This window comes from Scyliorhinus torazame, chromosome 3 (genome assembly GCF_047496885.1).
Source record: "Scyliorhinus torazame isolate Kashiwa2021f chromosome 3, sScyTor2.1, whole genome shotgun sequence".
Taxonomy (NCBI): domain Eukaryota; kingdom Metazoa; phylum Chordata; class Chondrichthyes; order Carcharhiniformes; family Scyliorhinidae; genus Scyliorhinus; species Scyliorhinus torazame.
The window spans coordinates 90700467-90716871 of record NC_092709.1 but is presented as its reverse complement, the minus strand read 5'-3'; the positions used below and the strand labels follow the sequence as shown (position 1 = coordinate 90716871).

At 50.4% G+C, this 16405-nt stretch overlaps 1 protein-coding gene across 3 annotated transcripts in view; it reads left to right on the top strand.

The window, feature by feature from the left end:
• The window catches only part of afap1 (actin filament associated protein 1), a 342584-nt gene that overhangs the window by 223223 nt on the left and 102956 nt on the right, over nucleotides 1–16405 (top strand). The gene's annotated exons all lie outside the window — the stretch shown is intronic.

Genomic DNA, 16405 nt, shown 5'->3' with positions numbered 1-16405 from the left:
TGGCCAAGGTAATGGCAATGAGAATAGAGGAATGTGTCCCGGGGGTGGTCCACGAGGACCAAACTGGGTTTGTGAAGGGGAGACAGCTGAACACGAATATACGGAGGCTGTTAGGGGTAATGATGATGCCCCCACCAGAGGGGGAAATGGAGATAGTAGTGGCGATGGATGCCGAGAAAGAAAGCATTTGATAGAGTGGAGTGGGATTATTTGTGGGAGGTGTTGAGGAGATTTGGTTTTGGAGAGGGGTATGTTAGATGGGTGCAGCTGTTGTATAGGGCCCCGATGGCGAGCGTGGTCCCGAATGGACGGGGATCTGCATATTTTCGGCTCCATAGAGGGACAAGGCAGGGATGCCCTCTGTCCCCATTATTGTTTGCACTGGCGATTGAGCCCCTGGCGATAGCGTTGAGGGGTTCCAAGAAGTGGAGGGGAGTACTTAGAGGAGGAGAAGAACACCGGGTATCTTTGTATGCGGACGATTTGTTACTATATGTGGCAGACCCGGCGGAGGGGATGCCAGAAATAATGCGGATACTTGGGGAGTTTGGGGATTTTTCAGGGTATAAATTGAACATGGGGAAAAGTGAGTTGTTTGTGGTGCATCCAGGGGAGCAGAGTAGAGAAATAGAGGACCTACCGTTGAGGAAGGTAACAAGGGACTTTCGCTACCTGGGGATCCAGATAGCCAAGAATTGGGGCACATTGCATAGGTTAAATTTAACGCGGTTGGTGGAACAAATGGAGGAGGATTTCAAGAGATGGGATATGGTATCCCTGTCACTGGCAGGGAGGGTGCAGGCGGTTAAGATGGTGGTCCTCCCGAGATTCCTCTTTGTGTTTCAGTGCCTCCCGGTGGTGATCACGAAGGCTTTTTTTAAAAGGATCGAAAAGAGCATCATGGGTTTTGTGTGGGCCGGGAAGACCCCGAGAGTGAGGAAGGGATTCTTACAGCGTAGCAGGGATAGGGGGGGGGGGCTGGCACTACCGAGCCTAAGTGAGTATTATTGGGCTGCTAATATTTCAATGGTGAGTAAGTGGATGGGAGAGGAGGAGGGAGCGGCGTGGAAGAGATTAGAGAGGGCGTCCTGAAGGGGGACTAGCCTACAGGCTATGGTGACAGCCCCATTGCCGTTCTCACCGAGGAACTACACCACAAGCCCGGTGGTGGTGGCTACACTGAAGATTTGGGGTCAGTGGAGACGGCATAGGGGAAAGACTGGAGCCTTGAGGGGGGTCCCCGATAAGAAACAACCATAGGTTTGCCCTGGGGGGAATGGATGGGGGATATGGAATGTGGCAAAGAGCAGGAATAGCGCAACTGAAAGATCTGTTTGTGGATGGGAAGTTCGCGAGTCTGGGAGCGCTGACCGAGTAATATGGGTTGCCCCAAGGGAATGCATTCAGGTATATGCAACTGAGGGCTTTTGCGAGGCAACCGGTGAGGGAATTCCCGCAGCTCCCGACACAAGAGGTGCAGGACATAGTGATCTGAAAGACATGGGTGGGGGATGGTAAGGTGTCAGATATATATAGGGAAATGAGGGACGAAGGGGAGACTATGGTAGATGAACTAAAAGGGAAATGGGAAGAAGAGCTGGGGGAGGAGATCGAGGAGGGGCTGTGGGCAGATGCCCTAAGCAGGGTAAACTCGTCATCCTCGTGTGCCAGGCTAAGCCCGATTCAGTTTAAGGTATTACACAGGGCGCATATGACTGGAGCACGGCTCAGTAAATTTTTGGGGATGGAGGATAGGTGTGCGAGGTGCTCGAGAAGCCCAGCGAATCATACCCATATGTTTTGGTCATGCCCGGCACTACAGGGGTTTTGGATGGGGGTGACAAAGGTGCTTTCAAAAGTAGTGGGGGTCCGGGTCGAACCAAGCTGGGGGTTGGCTATATTTGGGGTTGCACAAGAGCCGGGAGTGCAGGAGGCGAGAGAGGCCGATGTTTTGGCCTTTGCGTCCCTAGTAGCCCGGCGTAGGATATTGCTAATGTGGAAAGAAGCCAAGCCCCCGGGGGTGGAGACCTGGAAAAATGACATGGCAGGGTTTATAAAGCTAGAGCGGATTAAGTTCGTCCTAAGGGGGTCGGCTCAAGGGTTCACCAGGCGGTGGCAACCGTTCGTCGAATACCTCGCAGAAAGATAGATGGAATGGAAAAAAGAAGGCAGCAGCAGCAGCCCAGGATCGGGGGGGGGGGGAGGGGGGGCGGGGAGGAGGAACCGGAAGAGGACTCTCAGGGTCGTTGATATATACTGTATAATATGTATAGGTCGTTGCGACAGATAATTATATATTGGACTGTTAAATTATATTTTTGGAGAGTGTTACTTGTGATAGGCAGTTGCCAATTAGGGTTAGTTTTCATTTTTGTCATTTATTATTTATTCATTTTCTGTTTATAAAATAGGTCATTGTTATTTGTGTTGTTATGATATTGTGTAAAGGATGCACAATGTACTGTGTTGGTTGACCAAAAATTTTCAATAAAATATATTTTTTTAAAAAAGATAGTGAATACCAGGTTATAAACTTGTCATACCAGGTCGAGGTGTCAGTAACTGTCTCTGGGGTAACTATCTCTGGGTTAACTATCTCGGGGTTCAGTGTATGGCAGGGGTGGAAATCATTTGTGGCCTGTGTGGTACGGGTCAGGGGGATAGCCCCCACGCGCAACTGAAGGGATCCCGCTAGATCCAGGTGTAAAGCGTGAAGGTTGGCTTCATCTTTCCTTTTTTCTGTCTTCTCTTTCTTCCTCTGGGGCTCCTGAGGTTCCGAAGTTCTATGGACACAAGCATAATAACTGTTATTATCTTGCTTAAGATCTCGTATGTCTGTCTGTCCTTTGTTGCCAATTACCCATTATAATTGGTCACCATCTGTGACTCCCTCATTTTTTTTTTTTAAACCAAATCTTTGGACAAGACATCCGTGAAAAATACTGACACAGTGCGAGCTGTCTCGCAGCCTGTGCGATCTACCATCCTAGTGTTTGAGGATGTAAATAGCATACGGAAGCAACCTAAGGGTCGCCAGAAACAAACAACAGAATTTCGAAATTAACGATCAAAAATAGGGTGCGTATGGGCCGCAGCGGGTAAGAAATGGGTGGAATCACCGGGTAGGACGGTGACCAGTGCCGTTTCTGCTCTACCCGAGTGTAGCTGACCAGAGGGGGGTCCTCAGGCAGGGCAGGACCAGTGCCGTTTCTCCACTGCCTGAGCGACCGGCAAGAACAGGTAAGAATGTGGTCGTCGTGGGGGCTGCCTCTCGTGATCGAAACAGCAGAGTAGCTATAGGTGGTGTCTGCCGACAAACTAGTTCCTCTCAACGATTGTCTGTTGACAAACTAGTTCCTCTAACAGCCATTGGGTGTCAAAAGGGTGGTGGCGGGGGGCATGAAAACTTTCAAATTCACAAACTACATTTAACATGTACATTAAATGAACAAACATACAACAAACATGGTGCAGGTTCCATCAGAAAGGACACCGTATCTCTCCAGCAGTTCCATTTTTTCCCCATCATGTGGACACCTCATTGTTCAGTAGCGAACAGGGTCGCAAAGGGATTCGTTTGGTGGGAGTCAGACTCTAGGTCATCATCTTCTCCCGGCTGCCATACTCTTGGCTGGAGTAGTTTGGCTAAAGCTGCTTGGGGCGAATTGGGGTCCATCTCATCATTCCGGCTGAGCCTGAACGACTTATCTCGGTACCAGAATAGTGTGTCGAGGTTGGAGCCACTAGGTTTTACTCCGCAATCGTCGGACGGTGGGTCTGGGTCAGGGGCTTTGATGTACGTGATCTCGAAGGGGTCACTGGAATCTTGCTCGGATTCACTGGGAGTGGGGCCTGGTGCAGGGGTGTAATCATAACGTGGTGTGCTGTGGCTGTCGTCATTGCTGTCACTATCACTGTCGCTGTCACTGCTGGTTGAAGGAAGGGAGAGGCGGAGTCATGTCTCTGGGGGTGGAGTTGAAGATGTGTCTTGAGGACGGGCTGGACTGGCTGGGGGAGGGTAGGAATGCATCATCTGTGGGTGGGGCGTGCTCATCTGCTGCTGCAAGCGAGATGTGGTGTGCATGGTTGTTCTGCGAGCCATAAGCCTTAAGCTGGTTCATGTGAAACCACGCAGACTTGCCATTGGGATATGTGATCTTGTATACCGAGGGGCTTACTTTGTCCGAAATGGAGTACGTTCCGGAAAATTTGGGGGAAAGGAATGAACTGGGATTGGATAGGGAAAGCGTCACTTGCTGCCCTACTACAAACTCGGTGGCGTATACCTTCTTATCGAAACCAGCCTTGCTTTGTTTCCTCCAGGTCCCAGGTCTTACAGCTGCTGCGAGTTAGGCTGCCTTTATATTCTCAATAAGCTGCTGTACAGCGTTTTCATGCATGAGGACGGTGACTGCGGGGCTGGCCAAATCCAGTCCTAATAAAAACTCTGTCCCTTTCATAGGGCGTCCGGTCATGAGGGTGTGGGGGGTGTAGCCTGTGGACGTGGATACCGTGTTTTGTAAGAACATCAAAGCAAATGGGAGAACTGAATCCCAGGTGCTGTTGTTCTGTTGTACCATTTCCCTGAGAGTGGCTTTTAGAGTTCTGTTCATCCTCTCTACAATGCCGCTTGACTGGGGGTGGTAGGCTATGTGAAACTTCTGCCTAATTCTGAAAATTGTGAGGACGTTTTTCATTACTCGTCCTGTAAAATGGGAGCCTTGATCGGACTCTATACTGCGTGGGAGGCCCCATCTTGTGAAGATGTGCTGTGTTTGGATTTTAGCTGTTGTCTTGGCCGTATTCGTTCTGGATGGAAAAGCTTCCACCCATTTTGTGAAGGTGTCGATGACCACCAACACATACTTAAAACCATTTCTGCAGGGGGGTAGGGGTCCTATGTAACCTATCTGCAAATTCATCCAGGGGCCATTAACGGGGCGGGTGTGACTAAGCTGAGTCGTTCTTGCATATCTGTCCGGATTGTTCTGGGCACAGGTCAAGCAATTTTCAATGTAGTGAGTTACATCGGCTTTTAAATCAGGCCACCAGCAGAGAGGTCTGAGGTGGGTCAGGGTGGGTTCAATGCCTTGGTGTCCATGATTGTCATAGAACTGACAAATAATCTGGTTCCTGTCCTGGCTGGGAACTACATAAATACCATCTTTCAAAATCACACCGTCATGTGTGGTGATTGCGTTCTTAAACTTGTCGTACGGGGCTGGGAAGGTTCCTTTTAAAACTTCCCTGAGTTTTTCATCTTCCTTTTGGGCCTTTGCTAGATCCTGAATGTTGGTCTGTGAGACCTGAACCGCATGTACTGGGGTGCTCTCGGGGGGGCGGGGGGTGGGGTTCCAAAAGTAACCATGTCGGGAACCTGCCTTCGCTAGGGCATCTGCTTTAACGTTACCAGGGGGGAAGAACGGTGGTGACTGCGAACCTTAATTATACCATATTTCCTATTTTTAGCTGTCTCTAGGATATGTCGAAATGGGGCTGAGGGTCGGGGCTTTCTGTCTGCGGAAACAAATCCTCTAGTTTCCCACAGGGGTAGGAATTCCGTTAAGCTATTGCAGACATACAAGCTGTCCGAATATATGTCTGCTGGGGTCGGAAACGAGTCGGGGTGATAAACAATGTAAGCTATGGCTGCCAGTTCTGCTGCCTGCGAGCCCAAGTGTCCTGGCAACTTTAATGAAATCTCATCTAGGGCGCGTCCCTGCGCGTCCTCTACATAAATGCCGCAACCGGTGATTCTCTTTCCATTCAAAACTGTGGAGGAACCTCCACACAAATCTTAAGGGGTGCGCACGTGTCTGTGGGCTGGGGTCTCTGGGGTGTATTTTCTGCTTTCCTGGGAGCAGACTTGGGTATAAATGGGCCTGTGTTGTGTTTTGTGGCGATGATCTCACGCTCATTTGGGGTGCCTGCATACTGCAAATTATCAGCTAGGAAAGTTTGGGTCTTGGTTCTTTTAACTGTCACGTCCCGTCCCTGTAAAAGAAGGATCCAACGGGCTGCGCGGATTTGGCTGACTGTGCCATCTTTAAGTCGACCGTCTAACAATAGCTGTGTTGGGGTGTGTTCAGTGAGGATGGTGATGGGGTTGAGTCCTGTAATGTAGGCGAAGTACTCAACTGCCCAAAAAACTGCGAGCAGGTGCCTTTCGCAGGCAGAAAATCCTTGCTCGACAGGATCTAACACGCGTGAGGCCACGGGGCGTAATTGGTCATGGCGTTCCTGGAGGAGCACGGCCAAAAAGGTTCGGTCGGTGTTTGCAACCTCGATTGCATTCGGGGAAAGTGGATCTGGGACCTGTAATGTGTTGAGTGCTTTCTTTAAAGCATCCACGGCATCCGTGTGCTGTGGAAGCCATTTCCAAGGTGCCTGCTTCTTGAGAAGTTCAGATAGGGGTGCTGCTTTTGTGGCAAAACCGTCAATATGGTTTTGGCAGTAGCCAACCAGTCCTAGAAATGACCGGAGGGCTCCGATATTATGGGGAAGGGGCAATTTGACGATCGAGTCAATTCTCTTTTGCTCGATCTCGCATTTACCATGAGTGATTACTGTACCCAAGTAAATCACTTTTTCCTGCAAAATCTGGGCCTTCTTGGGGTTGACTTTACATCCAATCTGTTTTAGGAGTCCTAGGAGTTCGGCGAGAAGTGAAATGTGCTCTCCCTTTGTGTCTGTCTGTAGTAGCAAGTCATCTACATGCTGGACCAGACAGTCGGGTTGGGAAAAGTTTGCTAGTCCATTTGCCAGCTGTCGGTGGAAAATGGAGGAGGAGTTGTGGAAGCCTTGTGTAAGGCACGTCCACGTATCCTGTTGTCCCTGGAATGTAAAGGCGAATTTGTACTGGCACGCTTTTTCCAATGGAATGGACCAAAAGCCGTTGCTAATGTCCAAAGCCGGAATTTTTTTTGACTGGAGTCCCTGTTTGAGCATGGTCTCGGGACTCATGGCTACGGTGGGGGCTGCTACTGGGGTTACTTTGTTCAGTTCCCGGTAATCAATGGTCAGTCGCCATGATCCATCGGGTTTCCTGACGGGCCAAATTGGTGCGTTATTCGTGGAGGCTACTGACCAGAGTACGCCTTGATCAAGCAGACTCTCTATTACTTTGGAGATTTCTCCCTCTGCCTCTTGGGGAAAACCGTACTGCTTTTGGGGTCTGGGGTCGGGACCTGTAATGTTCACCAAGCCAGCTATCTTGCCACAGTCGTGCTTGTGCTGTGCAAATGCTGCTTTGTGTTGCTGCAGGACTTCCCTAACCTGTTTGTCCTGACTAATGGCTCGAGGGTCGAACCAGAAGACTCGTACTGAGCTAATTCTGTTTTCATAGTCTCCAACTGTGAGCGTGGCGGGGGCTCGTGCTGCCTTTGCCATTCTCCATACACATTTATTAACTGGATCAAAAGAGAGGTGTGGGAGCTCATAAAATCGATTCCTAGGATGTGTTCAGTGGTCTGGGGTAGAACGACCAAAACTATGGGTTGTTTAGTCGGAATGCTCCCTATTTGTATCGCTACAGGGGCTGTGATGTGTCCTTGTTGTAAATGACCGGTAAAACCGCTGAGTGTGATGGTGTCCGTTGTGGGCCACTTGTCTCGCTGAACCATCGTGGAGGAATTGGCTGTGGTGCGGGACCCTCCTGTGTCCCAAAGAAATTCTACGGGGTGTCCCTGGACTTTGCCTGCTATGACCGGTCTATCGGACTTGTCCCAAAGGGTGTCGCAGACCCAAGTTGGGGAGCCCAAACACCATCAGTCGGTGCCGTTCTTGCCTATGTTCTCTGAACGGGCGCTAACGCTGTGGATTGGCTTTGCCCTGTTCTTATTTAGGGTGCCTGTCTGTTGGTTTGTCTGCTGCTTTTGGGGCGTGTTGCACTCTCGTGCAAAGTGTCCTAATTGTCCACAGTTGTAGCATTCCTAGAATTTTGGTTGTGGTGGGCTGTTCCTGCCCTCATTTACCCATGCGGGGTTCTGGTGCACCTTAACTGGATTCATGTCTGCCTGCTCTTCCTCAGGTTTTGCAAATGCGGTTTTGCCTTGAACTGATTGTTCCCAAGCGCGGGACAATCTCTTCAAAACCCATTTCTCATTGTGGGCCTCGTCTGAGGGGTCGTAATTTGCGCAAGCTCTCTGTCCTGCCTCTGTCGCATGTCCTGCCTCTGTCGCATGAGAGACTAGGATTCGAGTCCATTTGGCCATATTATCCGCGGACAAATGGGTGCATGCTAATTCTCCGAAAACCGCTGTGAAATGTATCCACAAATGTCCAGCAAACACTGTGGGGTGCTCTGTTTTCTTTTGCCTACGCTTGTTTAGGCCTTCTACGGGGTCTCCTCTGTTATAGCCGATAGCATCCAGGATCGCTGTGTGCATTTCTTGGACTATACCTCCTCCTACATTCTGTGGGTCGGGGAGGGTTGCCACGACTGAAGCGTCGAGGCTTAAGACTGGGAGCTTCACTTGCTCCTTTTCGTCCAGGCCGTACATGGTAGCCTGCTGTTTAACTCTAGTGAAAAACTGGTGGGGGTCTGATGTTGGAAGGAACGTTGTAATCTTTCCACACGTCCCATAATTGGGTCTCTTTCCAGACGCGTCCTGTAATTGGGTCACGGTTAATGGAGTTGTGTATAGGAAATCTGCGTTTCCTTCTGCTACGGCCCTGCGGTGTGTGGTTACAGGGTTCATGGGTGGGGTGTTCTGCCTGTTCAGTCGGGGGTTGGGGTGCTTTCCTCTTTTGGGGTTTTTCTTGCGTACACGTTCCATGTACGTATCTCTGGGCAGTTTCATTTAACTCCTGCCAATCAGGGCCGATTTCCTGGTCTAACTGGGGTCCAAACGTACTTGAAACCCATTCTGGATAGAAAGTAGAGATTGCAATTTGCTTCCGGCACTTTGTGTGATCGACTGAGCTCTGCCTTTGTTCCGTCGTGGAAGTGTGGAGGGCTCGTAGGGCTGCTTTTAAATCATTGCACTGTTTCTGCAATTTCTCTACCTGTTGCTCGGTTTCTTGGCTTACCAAGACCGCACGTTGCATGTCCTGGTAGGCCTTATCGTACTGGGTCTGAAAACTACTCAAATGGGTGAGACAAGACTGGTGTGCCCACTTGGCATCATCCACCTTTCAGTCCCTTGCTGTTAACTGTTCTCTTCACTCCTTATTCTCCTTCTCAAACCCGCACATCTCCCTCACTATTTCTGTCTCTCTACGGAGCGTCCTAACGACCTCCTCTGTGCCTCGCAATTGTGCCAAGCAGGACACGATTGCCATCGGCTTGCGAGCTTTCCCTAAGCTCTTCTTGTGGATCTCTGACAGGTTCTCCTACCAAGTATGTCCTATACTCCCGGGTCCTGTTTCATCATTCGTGCAGAATTCGCTCCAAAGGGGCCATCCTTTCCCTTTGAGGTACTTTCTGATTTCCTCTTCCCATACGGGGCACTGCCCTACTCTACTGGTTGCTGCGACCTCGAATTCCTGGTGGTTCATAAGGTGTTCCATTGCCTTCATTGCCATTTTCTCTCTTTCTCTGGGTTCTCTACTGAATTTGGAACAGGGGGTGATAACGTGGTGATGTAAACACGGGTGCGGCTTATGCTATTTTCCGGCCTACAAAACTCTCGACAGTTGTATGCAACAAAATCTCTCAGTTTTACCTTATATCCCTTTTAGTACACATTAACACACTTCCAAATCTCGGAGGTTTGATCAGTATTGTTCTTACACTTGTGGTTTTTCTGTTTCCAATTGGATTCTAATTCAAATTTGGGTTCTCTCTGAGTGACAAGGCCACTTCTAGGTCGAGTCCCGGTGGAGTCGCCAGTAAATGTTGCTAATTGTGTTCTCTTTATTTGGCTCTGATTATGGCAGTCAATATGGTCGCCTTCCTTAATTCTAATTACGTTTCGCTCGAGAGTCGCCAGGTATCTTTCGATACCACCACAAGGTTCAAACCGAATACTGATCAAAGACTCGATACACCAGTTAGTTAGTTCAAAGTCAAATGCTTATTTATTAACACACACAGTTAAATATACTCATGCACAAATACGACAGACTAAACAATCACTAATGCTAAAGCCTATACTTCGCTTCGTCAGTCCTCAGTCAGAGGAACAATGGCCGTTGTTCGGTTCTGAGGCTGCTGGGATCGAAGTGGTGAAGGGGAACAACTAAGGTCGTCTGTCTGGTAGCGTGGACTTCCTTGTTCTGGTTCAGCTGTTGGGCAGGTCTCTCCTTGGTGAGATCCGGAGCCAAGAGAGCGATTCTCTCTTGGGGGATGCTTTTTACACCCAAAAGGGGCTTCGCGCGCTTTTGGGCGGGCCTTGAACTTGGCCCCAATCAGTTGGGCCGTTTCTCGATCATTCCTATCGATTTCATCCAATAAAGGGGTGGGTGCCCTGATGGCTGGGCGTGTCCTAGGTGGCCTGCTTTGTTCTGGTCTCCTCTGGCGCCGGTGTGTCTGCCTTCGTATCGATTACTCAAATGTTATGCTTTTGTTCCCAGAGATGGGCCATTAGTATGCTCATGGGTTTGCAGTTTTGGTCTTGTCTGGGAGCTGCGGCTCCAATATGCAGACAAACCCTGAACCTGCTTGTTTTCTCAGTATTGCCCATTTTCTCTGTAATCTTTGCAAAGTGTCCATTTTGCAATCGGGAAGTGGCCATCCCAGATGGCTACTATATTTCAATTTCGAATATGCCGGCCTGGTGGGCTAGACTGCCTATCAAGACCTGAGATAGCAAATCGCACTCAGTTGTCTGAGTTTCTCACTCATCCCATGAGGCTCATGGTCTACAAATGCACCTCTGCTGATTCATGCTGCCTCTTTAGAACGGTACCGTGGCACAGTAATTAGCAGTGCTGCCTCACAGTGCCAGGGACCCGGGTTCGATTCCAAACTCAGGTGACTTTGTGTGGCATTTGTATGTTCTCCCCGTGTCTGTGTGGGCTTCCTCCGGGTGCTCCGGTTTCCTCCCACAGTCCAATGATGTGCAGGTTAGGTGCAGAAACAATTGGCCAAATGGCTGCCTTCTGCACTGTAAGGATTCTATTCTATGATTCTCAGGAAGAGATTTTTTTCCCCTTGGGAGATTTCACCACAGTGCCGTGCTTGCTTTCTTATGATGTGCAACTTGCCATAAAAAGTAAGGATGTACTACTGTCGGGATTAAAGAATGAATTTCCTGTGTCAGTATGGATAATTTAGCTTACGTATATATCTGGTTGAGAAAGACCGTTAGGAACTACAGAGTCGTGAACGCAGCCCAGTCCTTCACGTGAACCTACTTCCCAACCATTGATTGTATACACCTCCCACTGCCTTGGGAAAGTGGACAGCAGAATCAAAGACCCCTCCCACCAGGGCTATTGTCTCTTCCAACTCCTTCCATCGAGCAGGAAATACAAAATTCTGAGAACACGCACTAACAAATTCAAAATCAGCTTCTTCCCCGCTGTTACCACACTTCTGAAAATCCCGCTTATGGACTGAACTGATTTCTTCACACTTCTTCTCTACTGAGTAGTAATATACTCCGCATGTTTCACCCAATGTCGATGTATTTACATTGTGTATTTATCATATGTCCTATGTTTTTTTTCATGTATGGAACGATCTGTCTGGACTGTACGGAGCACAATACTTTTCACTGTACCTCGGTACACGTGACAGTAAATCAAATCCAATCCTTTGACAGTTTGGAATCTTTGCAATCAGTAACAACCAATGGGTATCAGCCCTACATATAAATTTTGTCTTTTGGTGAGGACATGTACTAACATTGTAATCCTACATCTGAGGTCTTTAAAATATCTTGTAACTTTTTTCATACTTCCTGCCAGATTAGCCTTGTATGGAACTTTGACATTTTTCACTTATTTCCTTTGTTGCATTTGGGCACCCAAAAATGGTGGATGGAATTCTCCATCCAGCAACACCAGAAGCGCAAAGCACAATTAGGCAGAGAATCACCGGTCAGCTGAAAATCTAGGCCGGTGCCAGGCACCCAACGGAATGCCATGTGCCTCGACAGTGGCGCGAATGCGTTCTACTCCATATGTACAGTAAATGCCATTGGCCCACCCTGGTATTCTACGGGCCTCCCGCGATGCTCTACCTCGCCAGGAGGAATTACCAACGGCAAGATTCACTTGTGGTATTTAAAATCAGGAAACTGATTCTATGTCTGCTGAGTGAGAGAGAGGAAATAGGAATGCTTCCAAAAGTGCAGCCTTGGGCTGCCAGACCTCCCCACTGGCTGGGGGGGGGGGGGGGCTGGCAGGGGGTGCTGGCAGGGGGTGCTGGCAGGGGTGGGGGGGGGCTGGCAGGGGGTGCTGGCAGGGGCGGGGGGGTGCTGGCAGGGGCGGGGGGGGGCTGGCAGGGGGTGCTGGCAGGGGCGGGGGGGGGCGGGCGGGGGGGCTGGCAAGGGGGGGGGGCGGGGGGGCTGGGAGGGGGGGGGGCTGGGTGGGAGTCCTGGGAGGTGACTGGATGATAGGCTGTGCGGTTGGGATAACCCACAGGATGGGGTGTCCAGACACAGACCACCGGTGCTGCGGCCTGCAATGTGTCAATCGTCTTGAACGTTTTCACCATGGGGTCCTTCCAGGTGCCGAGTGGGGACCTGTCTGGGACCTCGCAGACATTGGTGCACAGGTACATCCACACCATCACCGAGGCCCGATATGCACGGTCAGCACAATATATCTAACTTCAATGTGGACTGGGCCCACCAGGTTGCCCGGGCAGCGGGGTTCACCGCCATTGCTGGGATGCCCCATGTCCAGGGTGCGATCGACGGGAGGCATGACTCCCTATGAGCACCAACGCATGAGGGGGTGGCCTTCACAAACCGAAAGGGGTTCCTCTCATGAACGTGCAGCTGGTATATGACCACGAGATGCACATCTGCATCTGATACCCAGGCAGCCTGCACTATGCCTTCATCCTGACGCCCTCAACAATTCCCGATGCATTTGAGGAGCATCCTCCAGGTGAGGGGTTGGCTCTTGGATGGCAGAGGTTATCCACTGAGATCGTGACTGATGACGCCTATTTGGAAGCCACAGACCAGCGTGGCAACCCGCTACAATGACACCCATGCCGCACCCAGGGTCATGATTGAGCGGTGCATCAGCGTCCTAAAGATTTGATTCAGGTACTTGGACCACTCTGGAGGGGCCCTCCAGTACAGCGCTAGGAGCATCTCCCACATCGCGGTGGCCTGCTGCGTACTCCACAACACCGCGCAGCAGAAGGGTGACATGTTTGAGAAGGGGGGATGAATGGCAGGCCTTGTCCGTCAAGGAGGAGGTTGCATAACAGGTGCGCCAGGGCCTCTGCTCTAATTGCCTCCAGTTTCACCGATTAGGGGGCCTGGCCGACAGCGGCACGAACATCCCATATCTACCCCCATATCCCCAGACCATCAACTCCTCCCCCGGCCCACCACCCCATCTCATTTCCTCCTTCCTGCAACCTGCTCCATGATTCCTACCTGCCTCACTACTGGGATATGAGCCCTGGTCCATGGGGTGGAGGAAGATAATGACTCCTGCCCATGGTAGCACTTTCCAACGTGATTCCTGCATGCGAGCTGACCATTCCATCTCACACTCCCATCGAACCCTTGGAGTGGTGGAGGTGGGAATGGGGTCTGGGTTTGGGAGGTTGGAAGGAAGGGGGGTGGGGCCAGGTACTGGGGTGATGTGCAATGGCTGACCTGGGGGCCCCTTCTGCAGCCAGCCCATCCTTCATGTCTGACAGAGGCCGGCTGAAATGTTTGTGAAAAGGTGTTTATTGTGCACAGGTGAACATGGTTCTACAGGTTTGTGCCCTAGCTGGACCGAGCTCAGGGGGCTCTCGTGCCACCTGGCTCTGCCAGTCTTGGTGGCCAGCTCTCGTCCCAACCAGGATCTCAATACTCGCGACCATGGAACACAGAGAGTGGGCCACCTCCCTCTGGGACCGTGCCATGTCCCTCTGTGACTGTGCCAGGTCAGCCAGCGCCCAGGAAATGCTGTCGACACCCACAGCCATGATCCGTTCTGATTGGGCCAAGCTCTGGAATGCTGCAGCAATGTCCAGGAGGCCCTAGTACATAACTGCCTGTGACTGGGCCGCCCTGTCAAGTGCCCCGGCCACCGCCCGCACAGAGTGTCCCAGGCCTGGAGTGGGAGAGGTGGAGGTGTTGGGGTGCTAGGTTGGGGCTGGTGAAGGGGTGGTGTGGAGCTGGTGAGGTGCTGGGGTGGGGACGTGGAGGGAGGATGGTGGAGGTGGTGGGGTGCTAGGGTGGGAAGGTGGAGGGGCGGTGGGGTGGGTAGGTGGAGATGGAGCGAGGCGTGCTGGGGAGGTGGTGTGGGGGTGCTGGAGTGGGTGGAGTGGTGGTGTTTGGGTGATCCAATGTCCGCTGCTCCACAAAGGTAAGGGGCCTCAGGTCTGGCGGGTCCCCTCCTGTCTGCCCCCTTTCCCTCTGCAGGTGTGCACCGCCTTCTCCTGGGGGTCGTGGGAGACAGAAAATGCACAATGTGAAGCAGTTGGATGCGGGCAGTACAGGAGTTAGGCAGCTAGTGGCCTGTGTATGCAGGGCACCTATCCATGGCAGACAGTATGGGTGTTGGCATGTGGTGCAGGGTTGGGTGCGAGCAGGTTGCCGGGGGGGGGGGGGGTTCGATCGCCCTCTGTGGGGGGGGGGTTTGCTGGTGCATACGGGTGTGTGGGATGATGGGATATGGTGCTGGTTACTCACTCTGGCCATCCTGAGGAGGTTGTGCAGCTTTTTACGGCACTGCTAGCTGGTCCTGGTGGCAGGGCCCATGGCGCTCACGGCCTCTGCCACCTTCGCCCAGGCCCGGTCTGTGGCGGCGGGTGGCAACTTCCCTCCCACCCTGGAAAACAGGGTGCCCTGCCACTTCCCCATAGCATCCAGCAGGGTTTCGAGCTCCCGCATCTGCGAATCTTGGGGCCGCTCTTTGTGCTGCCATCTTCTTGAGGGGTGGCACGATGGCGCAGTGGTTAGCACTGCTGCCTCAAAGCACTGAGGACGCAGGTTTGATCCTGGCCCTGGGTCACTATCTATGTGGAGTTTGCGAATTCTCCCTGTGGCTGCGTGGGATTCACCCCCACAACCCAAAAAGAGGATGTGCAGGATAGGTGGATTGGACATGTAAATTGCCCCTTAATTGGAAAAAAATAATTGGGTACTCTTTTTAAAAAAAATAAATAAATAAAATAAAATTTTTTAATCATCTTGGCTGGACTGAGTGTGTAGGGGGAGTGGAGTGTTTATATGCGGCTGCAGCTTGTCAGCCACTCTACTGCAAACCCAACCCCGGCGATTTGGATGCCATTTTGCATTGGAATTGCACTAGTTCCATGTGGCGCTGGTGCGAGCACTGTAACAGATCTTTCATTGCTCCTGGACCGGCGTCACTTTCGGGGTCATAGAACATAACCGATTCAGTCCCTGCATCAACACTTAGTCTCAAAAACGGAGAATTCTGCCCAGTGTGTCTGTTTTGCTCCTTCACCAGACTAGCATCAAGCATTGCAGCAGTGTTCCAGCCTATTAATTGGGCTCTTCAAATTTGGCAGCCAGTACTGAAGTTCTTTTCTGTACATTCTGCCGCTGGCTGAACAAAACTGTTACATTCCTATCAATTAACAGGCAATTTAGGTGATAGTGAAGCATGAAACCACCGTTACTACAAGTGTGAAATGATTGGCAGATTTTTTGCCATTCCTATCAAATTCATATTTCTCAAGTTCAATAGCAGAAAAATACTCACTTAGATTTTTTGATGTCTAAATCTAGTACCAGAAAAACGCATTTCTAAAACGTACTCCACAATGGTTTAATATTGCTTGAAATGAATATCATGGGGCTCTCTGAGTACTGCAGTCACATGGTGAGCATGTATTTGAAAAGTTAGCAGCCAAATTATTTTCCGCAAATGAACTTGCAACTTTCATTGAGGTAATATGTGCCAAAAAATCTCTTGCTGAATTGTGATTTAAAATGTTAATGATAAAGCACCTACTCAGTGATGTTTTTATAGAAAACATTGATTGGCAAGTTGAGGGAGAACGCCCCTTCTGTCTGCCAAACTGAAAAATTATATAAATAACAAAGCTATTTATAATTGACCTGTAAGTCACTAGAGCTTTAGGATGTGTTTGTTTAAATGGTCCAAAGTTGATTGAAGAGTGGGTAGCTTCAGAAGATGCTGGTAAAAATAGAACACTTTCAGCAGCCTTGTTTTAAAACAAACCATGATCAGGAAATTTATTAAGGAGTATAGCCTTTATTTTTTCATATGGATCGTATCGCAAAAATCTCTCATGATTTAGCTCAAATAGTCAATTGTTGATAAAGGTAAGGTAAAGTCGCCATAGTCC